This window comes from Gracilinanus agilis, chromosome 2 (assembly GCF_016433145.1).
Source record: "Gracilinanus agilis isolate LMUSP501 chromosome 2, AgileGrace, whole genome shotgun sequence".
Lineage (NCBI taxonomy): Eukaryota > Metazoa > Chordata > Mammalia > Didelphimorphia > Didelphidae > Gracilinanus > Gracilinanus agilis.
Window position 1 is genome coordinate 440,497,681 of NC_058131.1, and position 12,555 is coordinate 440,510,235.

The 12,555-nt window shown below is 37.1% G+C and overlaps 1 protein-coding gene across 1 annotated transcript in view; it reads left to right on the forward strand.

Moving 5' to 3' along the window:
• The window catches only part of TRPC7 (transient receptor potential cation channel subfamily C member 7), a 403,356-nt gene that overhangs the window by 164,164 nt on the left and 226,637 nt on the right, over nucleotides 1-12,555 (forward strand). The window lies entirely within an intron of this gene.

Consider the following 12,555-nt stretch of genomic DNA (forward strand, 5'->3'; position numbering starts at 1 on the left):
GGACTTCAGGGCAATTTTGCTGAATTATTTCTGTTAGTATAGAGTCCATGTTTTTATTAATTTCTGGTTTTTCTGGAAGATGAATTATTCTCAAATTGTCTCTTCTAGACCGGTTTTCTTGGTCTGTCACTCTCTCATTGAGATATTTCATGTTTCCTTCTATTTTTTCAGTCTTTTGGCTTTGTTTTATTTGTTCTTGTTGTCTTGAGAGATCATTAGTTTCTACTTGCTCAATTCTAGCCTTTAGGGATTGATTTTCGGCTATAATCTTTTGGTTTTCGGCCATAATCTTCTTGTTTTCGGCCATAATCTTCTGGTATTCCTTTTCAATCTGGTCATTTCTCGTGTTCAATTTGCTTATCAGTTCATTTGGTTTCTGAGCCTCGCTTTCCAGTTGCAAGATTCTACCTTTTAAGCTGTTATTTTCTTGCCAGATCTCTTCCATTTTCCTCAGAATCTCAGATTTGAACTCTTCCATAGCTTGTGAGGAGTTTTCCTTATTTGGGGAGGGTCTGGATGGTTGTTTGTTCTCCTCCTCTGTTTGCTCGGTTGTCTGGATTTTCTCTGTGTAGAAGCTGTCGAGTGTTAAAGACTTCTTTTTTTTGTTATTATTCTTTCTCTTCTGAATTTCCTGTAACTGATTAGCCATCATTAGCCCAGCAGCTTCTCAGGTTTATCCTCGCTCTCAGTGTCTGTCTGAGATCTATTGGCTCCTGAGGTCTGAGTTCTAGTTTTTTCCAACGTCAAGCCCCCTGGTGGATTCCCTTGCTTGATCCTCTGCAGGAGGATCCTTTACAAGTCTCAGGGAGCTACTTCCACAGTCGTATACCCGTCTGCACTGGTTCCCCACTTAGGCTTTAGTTCCTGGCTGTGTTTGCCTCCACCCACGCCTCTGCTCAGCCGGCACCCACGCCTCTGCTCAGCGGGCGCGCGCCCAGCGTCCACTCTCTGCTCCCGCGCGCTCAGATTTCGCGTGCGTTCTTGACTTGATGGGGTCCTAAGTCTTGCTGCTCTCAGGAACAGGTCCCGGAGCTGCCGATGACTCGATGGGTGCCCCAAACTTGCTCTATTTCTTTTTAGCTGGGTTCGGAGCTATAGGTGAGTGTGGAGGGGGTGGGGGTGGGGCGGTTGCTCAGCTCGCGATTGAGTGAGAGCCCTTTTTAGCCTGGAACTGTCTCGATTCCACGTACCTTCCACGCTGTGCCCTGTTGTGGGGTTCCTCCGTTCGTCTGGACTTGTTTTTATGTCCCCTTGAGGAGTTTTGTGTGTTTCGGTCAGGAGAGGTTAAGAGCTGCTTCTTACTCTGCCGCCATCTTAACCCGGAAGCAGTACCATATCCTGTGGGTTTTTTTTTTATACCTAACAACTTGGCTAAAATTATTATTTCTACAAGCTTTTTAGTTGATTTTCTAGGATTCTCTAAATATGCCATTCTATCATCTGCAAAGAGTAATGATTTAGTTTCCTCATTGCCTATTTTAATCCCTTCAATTTTTTTCTTTTCTAATAGCTACAGCTAGCATTTCTAATATAATATTAAATAATAGTGGTGATAATGGGCATCCTTGTTTCATTCCTGATCTTATTGGGAAGGCTTCTAATTTATCCCCATTTCAGGTGATACTTGTTGATGGTTTTAAATAAATACTATTTATTATTTTGAGGAATGGTTCTTCTATTCTTATACTTTCTGGTGTTTTCTATAGGAATGTGTGTTGTATTTTTTCAAAAGCTTTTTCTGTGTCTTTTGAGATAATCATGGATTTTCTGTTAGTTTGATTATTGATATGGTCAATTATGTGGATAGTTTTCCTAACATTAAACCATCCTTACATTCCTATTATAAACCCTGCCTGGTCCACACTGCTATCTGCTTCCTTTTAATGGGTGAGCTCATCTTATTCACATTCTGAGTTATGATTACTGTATCTTATATTCATCTTATCTTCCCCTTTTGTTCCTGCTCTATTCCCTTTCACTCTGTTCATCCTGACCAGTGTTTTACTTTTTATCACCCTACAACTTTTCCCTCCCTCCAGTTACCTCCCCCTTCCTTTGTTTTATGCCCCTTCTACTTCTGTGTAGGGTAATATAGAATCCTATGCCCCAATGAGTATATTTGTTTTTCCCTCTGGGAGCCAGTTACAATGAGAGTAAATTTTAAGCACTACCTGTCACACCCTTATCCTCTCCTCTACATGATGATTTTTCATGCGTCTTCATGTTATATAATTTACTGCATTCTTTCTCTCTCTCTTCCCTTTTCTCTCAATGCAATTCTCTTTTCCACCCTTTGATTTTTTTTACATATCATATCATATACATAGCATATCATCACATAAACACATACATCATATATATCATGTCTTCATAATCAGCCTACTTCTTCACCCACTTTCTAAGTATATTCCTTCTATCTTCTCTAAATTCTTTAGAGCTATGGGCTTTTTTTGTCATTTGCTCATTTTTCCTACCTTTTTATAAGTAGGTCATGTTTTCCGGGAGATTAGGGTACTCTCTTAAACTTCAGTCTTTCCTTCATGCTACCTTTAGCTTTTTTTTTTTCTGGGTTTCTGCCAGTTTCAGTTTTTCCAACATGATGACCTGAGGGCTGAGAGCTCTAATAGCCACCTCCCACTTCTGATTTTATTAACCCTTGAGATGCTAATAGCTTAAAGACTTGCCTTAGGCTTAGGTATAAGTTTTTGGTCTCATTGACTACTTGATCTAATTGGGCACACAGTTGGTTGCCCTGTCCTGGTGATCCACCCTGATTTTTCCACAAAAATATCTGACCCACTTTTAGTCTACAAATTACCCCAAACTGGGACTCCTGGCTTTGCTCTGGGCCCATGCAGATCAGCCCACTTCAGCACATACTATCCTGGGTTTGAGATCTAGGACTTCCCCAAAGCTTTAAAATTTCAAGGGGTATGGGTTAATTGGATCTTTATTTTGCTAAGGAAAGGTCTCAGGATCTAGATGTTGTTATATTCAAACTCTGAGTCTCACCTTTATTGACAAGGGAGACAGTTGGAAGACATCGGAATGTTCCAGGATGCCATGAGGACAGGAGCAAAGGCAGTTGGCCTGAGGATATAAATACCCTAACAGTGATCTGGGAGGGGTCTTTGGTCCTGGAGGCTCAGGTCTTGGGTCTTTGAGCTTTGATCATTGATCCTCTCTGCTTCATTTGGTCATCTAGTATAAGAAAGAACAACAAACTGCTTTGGCAGATGGCTGGCATGTTCTTTTTTATGTATTATTTACTCCTTTTGTTGTTTACAAAGTAATCACTTCACTATAAACCCCACCACTACCACTCCCTTTCTTCATACAAAAAATATTCCCACAGAACTAACCTTTAAGTTCCCTCAAAAAAAAAAAAAAAAACAACCTTTTATTTATTTTATATATGTTTATTTGGTAGGTGTAAATATTGTCCCCCTGATGGAATATAAGCTCCTTGAAGTCAAGGACTATTTTACTTTTTGTCTTTTCATCCCTAGTTCATAGCTCAGTGCCTGATTTTTCATTGATTTATTCACTGACAGTGGAAAAAGTTCTTCCCTTTAGAAGAAACAAGCTTCAATAAGCAGGTTGGCCTTTTGTTTAACTCCATTTGCTTACTACATGATAGTTGAATGATGGAGTATTATTAAGTGTCATTTGCCATCACATAGAAACAGAGAAGAGAGCAAAGAAGTGAGGATACCACACTTCTAGAGTAAGAAATCCATAAGAAACTCACTGTGACAAGATCCTCTGGGAAAAGGGTGATGACAAATAGTCAAAATCCTAAGTCCCTTTCAACTTTCAATTCATACTTTTTCACTTGTACCTTTTCAGATATATATCTGCCTTTTCGCCGTCCGGGTCATTCATTCAGTGGGCTTTGGAAGTTGGACAAGATTTAGCTACAAAACTCAGGTTGAAACATGAGAAGAATCAGTATGAACATGACAATAGAAAAAGTACTTGAAATGTCAGGAAACTACTGAGACCAACCTATTAGGAGGTGAAGAAATTAAAGTGATAACATTATATTATATGTTACTCATAATAATGTTGAAAAAGTTAGGCAAAAAAAAATATAAAAGAAAAAGCAATCAGAATGTGGCATGGTATCAAAGGAGACATTTTTGCTATTATTCTATTAAAAGTTTTGTTTGGGGATGTTTGAGGAAAGTCTGCTCCTAAGATTTTATTAATGTGAGGAACTCAGAATGAAGAAAATCCCTCAATAGATGCAGATTAACAACTCTTCTATAACTTCCTGTGTTCAAATCTAGCCCATATTGAAGCCATGTTATTTTGTGTTTGTTTTAATATGATTATCTTGATTGTTTTCCTAATGTTGAATGTTTATCTCTATATAAATCTTTAACATAATGAATAATTTCTTGTATAAATAACTATATTCCATATGACAGAATTTTATTTAAAATTTTTAATTTATATTCACTGGCCTAAAAATGCCCTGTCCTTTAGTCTTTGACTTATATATTAGAGCTGTATTTGACTCTTAAAATGAATATATTAAGATGTTTTTATTCTCAGTTTTTGAGAATTACTTTTGTAATTTTGGTTACAATTTTTCTTTAAAACTGAGAGAATTTTCCTATGGCTCTACTAGGATCAGAGTTATTCCCATCCCTCTCTTTGGTATTTCCAAAACAGTTAGTAATATTTTTTATTAAAAATTTTTATTTAATTAATTGATTCTGAATATTTTTTCATGGTTACATGATTCATGTTCTTTCCCTCTCCTCTTCCGAACCGCTCTCCCCCCAGCCAATGAGTAATTCCACTGGGCTTTACATATGTCATTGATCAAGACCTATTTCCATATTATTAATATTTGCATTAGGGTGATCACTTAGAGTCTACATTCTCAGCCATGTCCCCATCGACCCATGTGTTCAAGCAGTTGTTTTTCTTCTGGGTTACTACTTCCACAGTTCTTTATCTGGATGTGAATAGCAGTCTTTCTCACAAGTCCCTCAGAATTGTTCTGGATTATTGCATTGTTGCTAGAGGAGAAGCCTGTTACATTCTATTATGCCACAGTGTATCAATCTCTGTATGTATGGTTCTCCTGGTTCTGCTCCTTTCACTCTGCATCAATTCCTGGAGGTCATTTCAGTTATCATGGAATTCTTTCAGTTGATTATTCCTTATAGCACAATAGTATTCCAACCCCAACAGATACCACAATTTGTTCAGCCATTCCCTAATCTAAGGACATCCCCTCGTTTTCCAATTTTTTGCCACCAAAAAGAACATGACTATAAATATTTTTGTACAAGTCTTTTTTCTTATTATCTCTTTGGAGTAAAAACCCATCAGTGGTATGACTAGATCAAAAGGCAGACAGTCCTTTAAAGCCCTTTGAGCATAATTCCAAATTGCCTTACAGAATGGTTGGATCAATTCATAATTCCATCAGCAATGCATTGAGGTCCTAACTTTGCCACATCCCTTCCAACATTTATTACTTTCTTTGCTGTCATTTTAGCCAATATGCTAGGTGTAAGGTGGTACCTCAGAGTTGTTTTGATTTGCATTTCTCTGATGTAAAGGGTAAAATTACAGTTGGACTGAATATTTAATAGGGTGGTAGCCAGGAATTTAATTAATTAATTCCAAATGATTTTTTAGCAATTTACTTATAATTTACTTATAAAATAGAGGGAAAGAATGAAAGTAGAGAAATGAGAGGAGAGCAGAGTAAGAGATCTAGCTTAATGAGTTAGACTATGTGCTTAATCCAGACAGCCTAAGGGTCAATTAACTAGGGTTTCAGCCAAGAGACCTCCTCCCAGATGAGGGGCCCCTCTGGAGGCTAGTATCTCCAAGAAAAAGCCAAGGAAGGGGATCATCCCTTTCACACACTCATGTGGTAGTTTTAAGGAGAAATATAAAGCAGTTCAAGGTCCTCAGCCAGAGCTCCTCCAGGGTCCAGTTCAAGGAAGAAAGACCCTCTTCATAGGAAGCTCTTGCAATTTATAAAGACCATGCCTTTCATCTCTTCCTGTGCTTTCCTCCCATTTTACGTGTACCAATTATAGCTAAAGCTTTACTTAGGACTGCCTAGGGGGAGTCAGTCAATTCCTCCCCCACTTGAGGATAAGTGGGGTATGTATACTTTTGGTGATTAAATCTAAAAATGGAGAGGTTAGCATTAATCCCATCTTCACAATCCCCACTGTGATCATTTGGGAGACTTGTCTCCTCAATTGATCATTTGACATAATCATCTTGTACCCCTAAAAATCTTCTAACTACAGATGTATACAATATTGTACCTTCTAAGAGAAAACTACAGTAGTTAGAGATAAGAGGGAAATAGAAGAGAGAGAAAGCAAAAGCAATGTTTTACGAAGCTCATGGTAAAAGCTGTCCTCTTGGCATAAGAGTTTACATTCAAAATTCAAGATAAATGTGCAACCCCCTTCTTGATGCAATGTAGGTTTCTGCAGGCATCTCTCTCCAAACAGGTCATTTTCTGGATTCAAGGAGTTAGCAAACTTCTTTCCCTGAAATTTTTCTAGAACAAAATTTTAAATCGTGGATTTTACGAAAATATATACAATCCCCCCTGAGTAGGGTGTTGACCAACACCCAGATCATATCAGGTCAGGATATATGGTTAATTTATGGAATGTATGAGTTAATTATAAAAAAAAAAAACCAAAAAGATAAAAAGAACAGAAATAGAAGAAAAATTAAGCTTTGGGAGAAAAAAATTCAAAATCAGAATCAAAACATCAAAAATCTATGTATATAAAAATTGCTGAGTAAACAAGAATAAATTCACAACAGGTAGTTGTATTAGTGTTCAACTAAATAAATTCTGTTCAAGTCTGTAGGACAAAATGCAGTAATATTGCACTTATCCATTGGGAGCCAGGACTACAGGAAGTTGCAATACTATGAGAGAGAAAAGAGTATAGTGAGCCAGCTCTATATATTTTTGAGGGTCCTGAGTGGTGTTTAGTGGCGTCGGATTGAAAAGAGAGGAAACAGAAACTGAGAACAGCCAGACTTTTGGTTAGCCCATAGCTGCTCCAACTGCTATGGAGTTTAGAGTTTATTTATATACTGGTTTCAAACAAAGAACACAGAGAAAGAATCACAGCTGTGAAGGGGTTACAAGTCATACAGAAACCCATTAAAGTCTAAAAAGTAGAGAGATAGGTCCAGGGTCAAAGGTCAAATTCCAACCACCAATTAGTAAGGGGTTAATTCTGGGAGCAGAAACATATTTCATAGAGATTTTTACTAATTGCATTCTGCCTTGATTTATAGGACTGCACCTGGTCAGATAAAGTCTTATCTCTATCTTTGTCTGTGTCCGGCCTTGACTATATTTTTTAGAGTTCATGCTTCTTAATTATCAAGGAGAGAAATTGTTAACTCAGTAGCTTCTGGTCTGCTAAGGACTCAAAGTTTTCCAATAAGAATATTGAGAAAAAGTGGGGATCTGAAAATGAGTCAAAAGAGGAGTCTCAGATTTTTACTTTAGATGGCTGTGTCTTGACATGCAGTGCAGAAAAAATCATACACACAGTTTTACTTGCTGATGATTTTGTAATGGGATCCAGATGAAATATCTATTATAGACTCTATTTCTCTAAATGACTCCCAATGGCCTCTTGGAGGGGTCAAGTTGTTTTTTTGGATTAACCGACCTGCTGGTACCAGAGCTTTTCAGGGCTCAGGTGACCAGGACCAAACACAAAGACTGCCTCAGCCTGGATTGGTCACGTAGGGAATCCAGATAACAGGCCCTATCCTGACCCTATTTCTCAAATTGGCTCTCTACAAAAGAGGACTAGATTTTATGTGGAAAAGGAAAGTGTCATTCTCTGGTCTGATTTTAGCTTCACTCTCAGGGATAGGGGAGCCAGAACAGCCAATTATTAGGTACTTGATAGAAAGTATTTCACAACGAGTCCTACTTCTTAACATATTTCAAGCACCACAACCTCAAGTCTCACTCTATCTTCAAATCTTTTTGTATTGTTGTAGGAGTTCATAAATCCCTCCAGGATTGGTTTGGTCTTCTTTGACCTTGTGCTTGTAGGCACTATGGAGATTGTCATCAATCCCATTGGGAATGATTGGTCTTCTTGACCTTGTGCTTCTTTGCACTGTATAATGACTCTTCTGTTCCCTTCTGCTGGAAGCAGGCACAAACATTAATCACAGTCCCATAACATTTATCAATAAATAGCAGGTTTCCATAGTCTAAAGCAGCGCTGGGCAAACTACGGTCCATGGCCAGATGTGGCCCCCTAAAATGTTCTATCCAGCCTCATGACATTATTCCTAATCTGATGAATACAATGAGTAGGATATAATACAATGAAATTTTGAAAGAGATGCCTTAGAAACAGACTGACAAATGAGCATTTCCTTTCCATTGGACCCCTCTTTAAAAAGTTTGCCCATCACTGGTCTAAAGCTTTTGGGTATGCATTATGGTTGGACTGAATATGCAAGAGGATGGTCACCAGGCATTTAATTAATTAATTACAAAAATTTTTTTTTAGCAATTTATAAAATAGAGAAAGAGGGAAGGTAAAGAAATGAGAAGAGGGATAAGAGATATAGCTTAACAAGCTAAACCAGGTACTCAAGCCCTGGCAGGGGTCCAGAAACTACAGCCAGAGAGCCTAAAGGTCAATTAACAAGGGTTTTAGCCATGGGGACTCCTCCCAGACAAGATGCCCCTCGGAAGGCTAGTACCTCCTGAGAAGCTAAGGAAAGAAGTCAGCCTTTTTTTACTCCCCCACATGGTAGTTCTAAGGAGAAATAAAGCAGTCCAACATCCTAAGCCAGAGCTCCTTTAGGATCAAGTTCAAGGGAAAAAAACCCTCTTCTCAGGAGGCTCTTGTAATTTATAAAGACCATTCCTTTTGTCACTTCTTGTGCCTTCCTCCCATTTTACATGTAACAAATACAGCTAAAGCTTTTCTTAGGACTGCCGGGGACAGTCAGCCAATTCTGATTCATTACCCACTATTGCACATGTGGGTCTCAGAACTCCCCCACTTGAGGATAAGTGGGGTGTGTCAGTTTTGGTGATTAAATCTAAAAATGGACAGGTAGAGTTAAATCCCATCTTCACACTAATTATAAGAGATTTAGAACACTTTATCATGTGCTTTTTGATAGTTTTGATTTCTTTATCTGATAGTTGCCTATTCATGTCCCTTGTCCATTTATCAATTGGGGAATGGCTTGATTTTTGTACAATTGATTTAGCTCCTTATGAATGTGAGTAATTATAGACCTTTGTCAGAGGTTTTTGTTATAAAGATTTTTCCCCAATTTGTTATTTCTCTTCTAATTTTGATTGCTTTGGTTTTATTTGTACAAAAACTTTTTAATTTATTGTAATCAAAATTATTTACTTTACATTTTGTAATATTTTCTAACACCTACTTGATCTTAAAATCTTTCCTTTCCCAAGATCTGACAGGTAAACTATTATATTTTCACCTAATTTACTTATAGTTTCCTTCTTTATATTCAAGTCATTCACCCACTATGAATTTATCTTGGTGTAAGGTGTGATATGTTGATCAAACTTAATTTGTCCCATACTGTTTTCCAATGTATAATTCCTGTATTTGTCTTGGCAGATAGATTCCCAAGTATTTTATATTGTCTAGAGTGATTTTAAATGGAATTTCTCTAACTCTTGCTGCTGAGATGCGTTAGAAATATACAGAAATGCTGATCAGTTATGTGGTTTTATTTTGTATCCTGCAACTTTGCTAAAGTTGTTGATTATTTCCACTAGCATTTTAGTTGATTCTCTAGGATTCTTTAAGTAGACAATCATATCATCTGCAAAGAGTGATAACTTGGTCTCCTCATTGCCTATTTTAATGCCTTCAATTACTTTTTCTTCTCTAATTGCTACTGCTAGTGTTTCTAGTACCATGTTAAATAATAGAAGTAATAATATGTTTCTTGTTTGACTCCTAATCTTATTGGGAATGCTTCTAATTTATTCCCATTGCAGAAGATGCTTGTTGATGGTTTTAGATATATACTGTTTATTATTTTTAGGAAAGGCCCTTCTACTCCTATATTTTCTAGTGTTTTCAAGAGGAATGAGTGTTCTATTTTATCAAAGGCTTTTTCTGCATCTATTGAGATGACCATGTGATTTTTTTTTTTTTGGTTTGCTTGCTGATATGGTCAATTATGTGAAAGGTTTTCCTAATAATGAACCCTCCTTCCATTCCTGGTATAAATCCCACCTGATCATAGTGAACAACCCTCATGATCACTCCCTGGAGTCTTTTTGCTAGTATCCTTAGATGTTTTGCATCTATGTTCATTAAGGATATTGGTCTGTAGTTTTCTTTCTCTGTTTTTGATCTGCCTGGCTTTGGAGTGAGTACCATAATGTGTCATGAAAGGAATTTGGCAGAAATACTTCTTTGCTTATTATGTCAAATAGTTTGTATAATATTGGGATCAGTTGTTCTTTGAATATTTAATAGAATTCACTTGTGAATCTATCTGGCCCTGGGCATTTTTTCTTAGGGAGTTCTTTGATGGCTTATTCAATTTCTTTTTCTGATATGGGATTATTTATGTATTCTATTTTTTCTTCTGTTAATCTAGGCAATTTATATTTTTAAATATACATCTATATCACCTAGATTGCCATATTTATTGCCATATAATTGAGCAAAATAGTTTTTAATGGTTGCCTTAATTTCCTCTTCATTAGAGGTAAGATCTCCCTTTTCATCTTTGATACTGTTTATTTGGTTTTCTTCTTTCCTTTTTTAATTAGATTTATCATTACTTTGTCTATTTTATTTTTTTTTTCAAAGTACCAGTTTCTACATTAAATTCTCCTTTAATTTTTAGGATCTCTAATTTAGTTTTCATCTGGGGATTTTTAATTTGTTCATTTTCTAGTTTTTTTTTTAATTTGCATGCCCAATTCATTAACCTGCTTGTTAATTGTCATTGACCTAATTTGTTAATATACATACTCAGGGTTATAAATCTTCCCCTGAGTACTGCTTTGGCTACATCCCATAAATTTTCATCATTGTCATTCTCTTCAATGAAATTATTGTTTCTATGCTTTGTTCTTTAACCAATTTTGGAGAATCATTATTTAATTTCCAATTCATTTTTGGTTTGCCTCTCCATGTACTCTTACTAATTATTATTTTGTTGTATTATGACCTGAAAAGGTTGAGCTTATTATTTCTGCTCTTTTGCACTTGTTTGCCATTTTTTATTACCCTAGTACATGCTCAGTCTTTGTGAATGTACCATGTGCTACTGAAAAGAAGGTGTTTCCTTTTTGTCCCTATTTATTTTTCTACACATAGCTATTAACTCTAATTTTTCTACTGCCTTTTATCAGAATGTAATTACTTTCCCTATCTCTTTTAATTACATCTATTTTTACTTTGGCTTTCTCAGATATCATGATTGAAACTCCTGCCTTCTTTTTCTCAGTTGATGCCCAACAGATTTTGCTCCAACATTGATATGATTTTGATTTCTAATCCACTCTACTATTTGCTTCCATTTTGTGGGTGAGTTTATCCCACTCACATTCAGATTTATGATTACCATCTGTGTATTCCCCAATATTTTGATTTCCTCTTCCAGTTCTGTCCTTCCTTCTATCGCTATTTCCTTTTACACCAGTGGTTTGCATTTAATCAGTCCCTCTGATCCCCACCCTTATTTTACTTCCTTTCTGCCCCCTCCCTTTTTTTTAAACATTTATTAATATTCATTTTTAACATGGTTACATGATTCATGCTCCTCCTTTCCCCTTCACGCCCCCCCCCCCCCGCACTCCCACTACCCATGACTGATGCGCATTTCCACTAGTTTTGTCATGTGTCCTTGATCAAGACCAATTTCCAAATTGTTGGTAGTTGCATTGGTGTGGTAGTTTCCAGTCCACATCCCCAATCAAGTCCACCCCGACCCATGCGTTCAAGCAGTTGTTTTTTTAATATGTTTCCTCTCCTGCAATCCTTCCTCTGAATGTGGGTAGCTTCTTTACCATAAATCCCTCGGAATTGTCCTGGGTCATTGTATTGCTGCTGGTACAGAGGTCCATTACATTCAATTTTACCACAGTATATCAGTCTCTGTGTACAGAGTTCTTCTGGCTCTGCTCCTTTCGCTTTGCATCAGTTCCCAGAGGTCTCTCCAGTTTGCCTGGAACTCCTCCAGTTTATTATTCCTTTTAGAACAATAGTATTCCATCACCCGCATATACCACAGTTTGTTCAGCCATTCCCCAATTGAAGGACATACCCTCCTTTTCCATTTTGTTGCCACCACAAAAAGCGCAGCTATGAATATTTTTGTACAAGTCTGTTTATCTATGATCTCTTTGTGGTACAAACCCAGCAATGGTATGGCTGGATCAAAGGGCAGGCATTCTTTTACAGCCCTTTGAGCATGATTCCAAATTGCCAGCCAGAATGGCTGGATCAGTTCACAGCTCCACCAGCAATGCATTAATGTCCCAATTTTGCCACA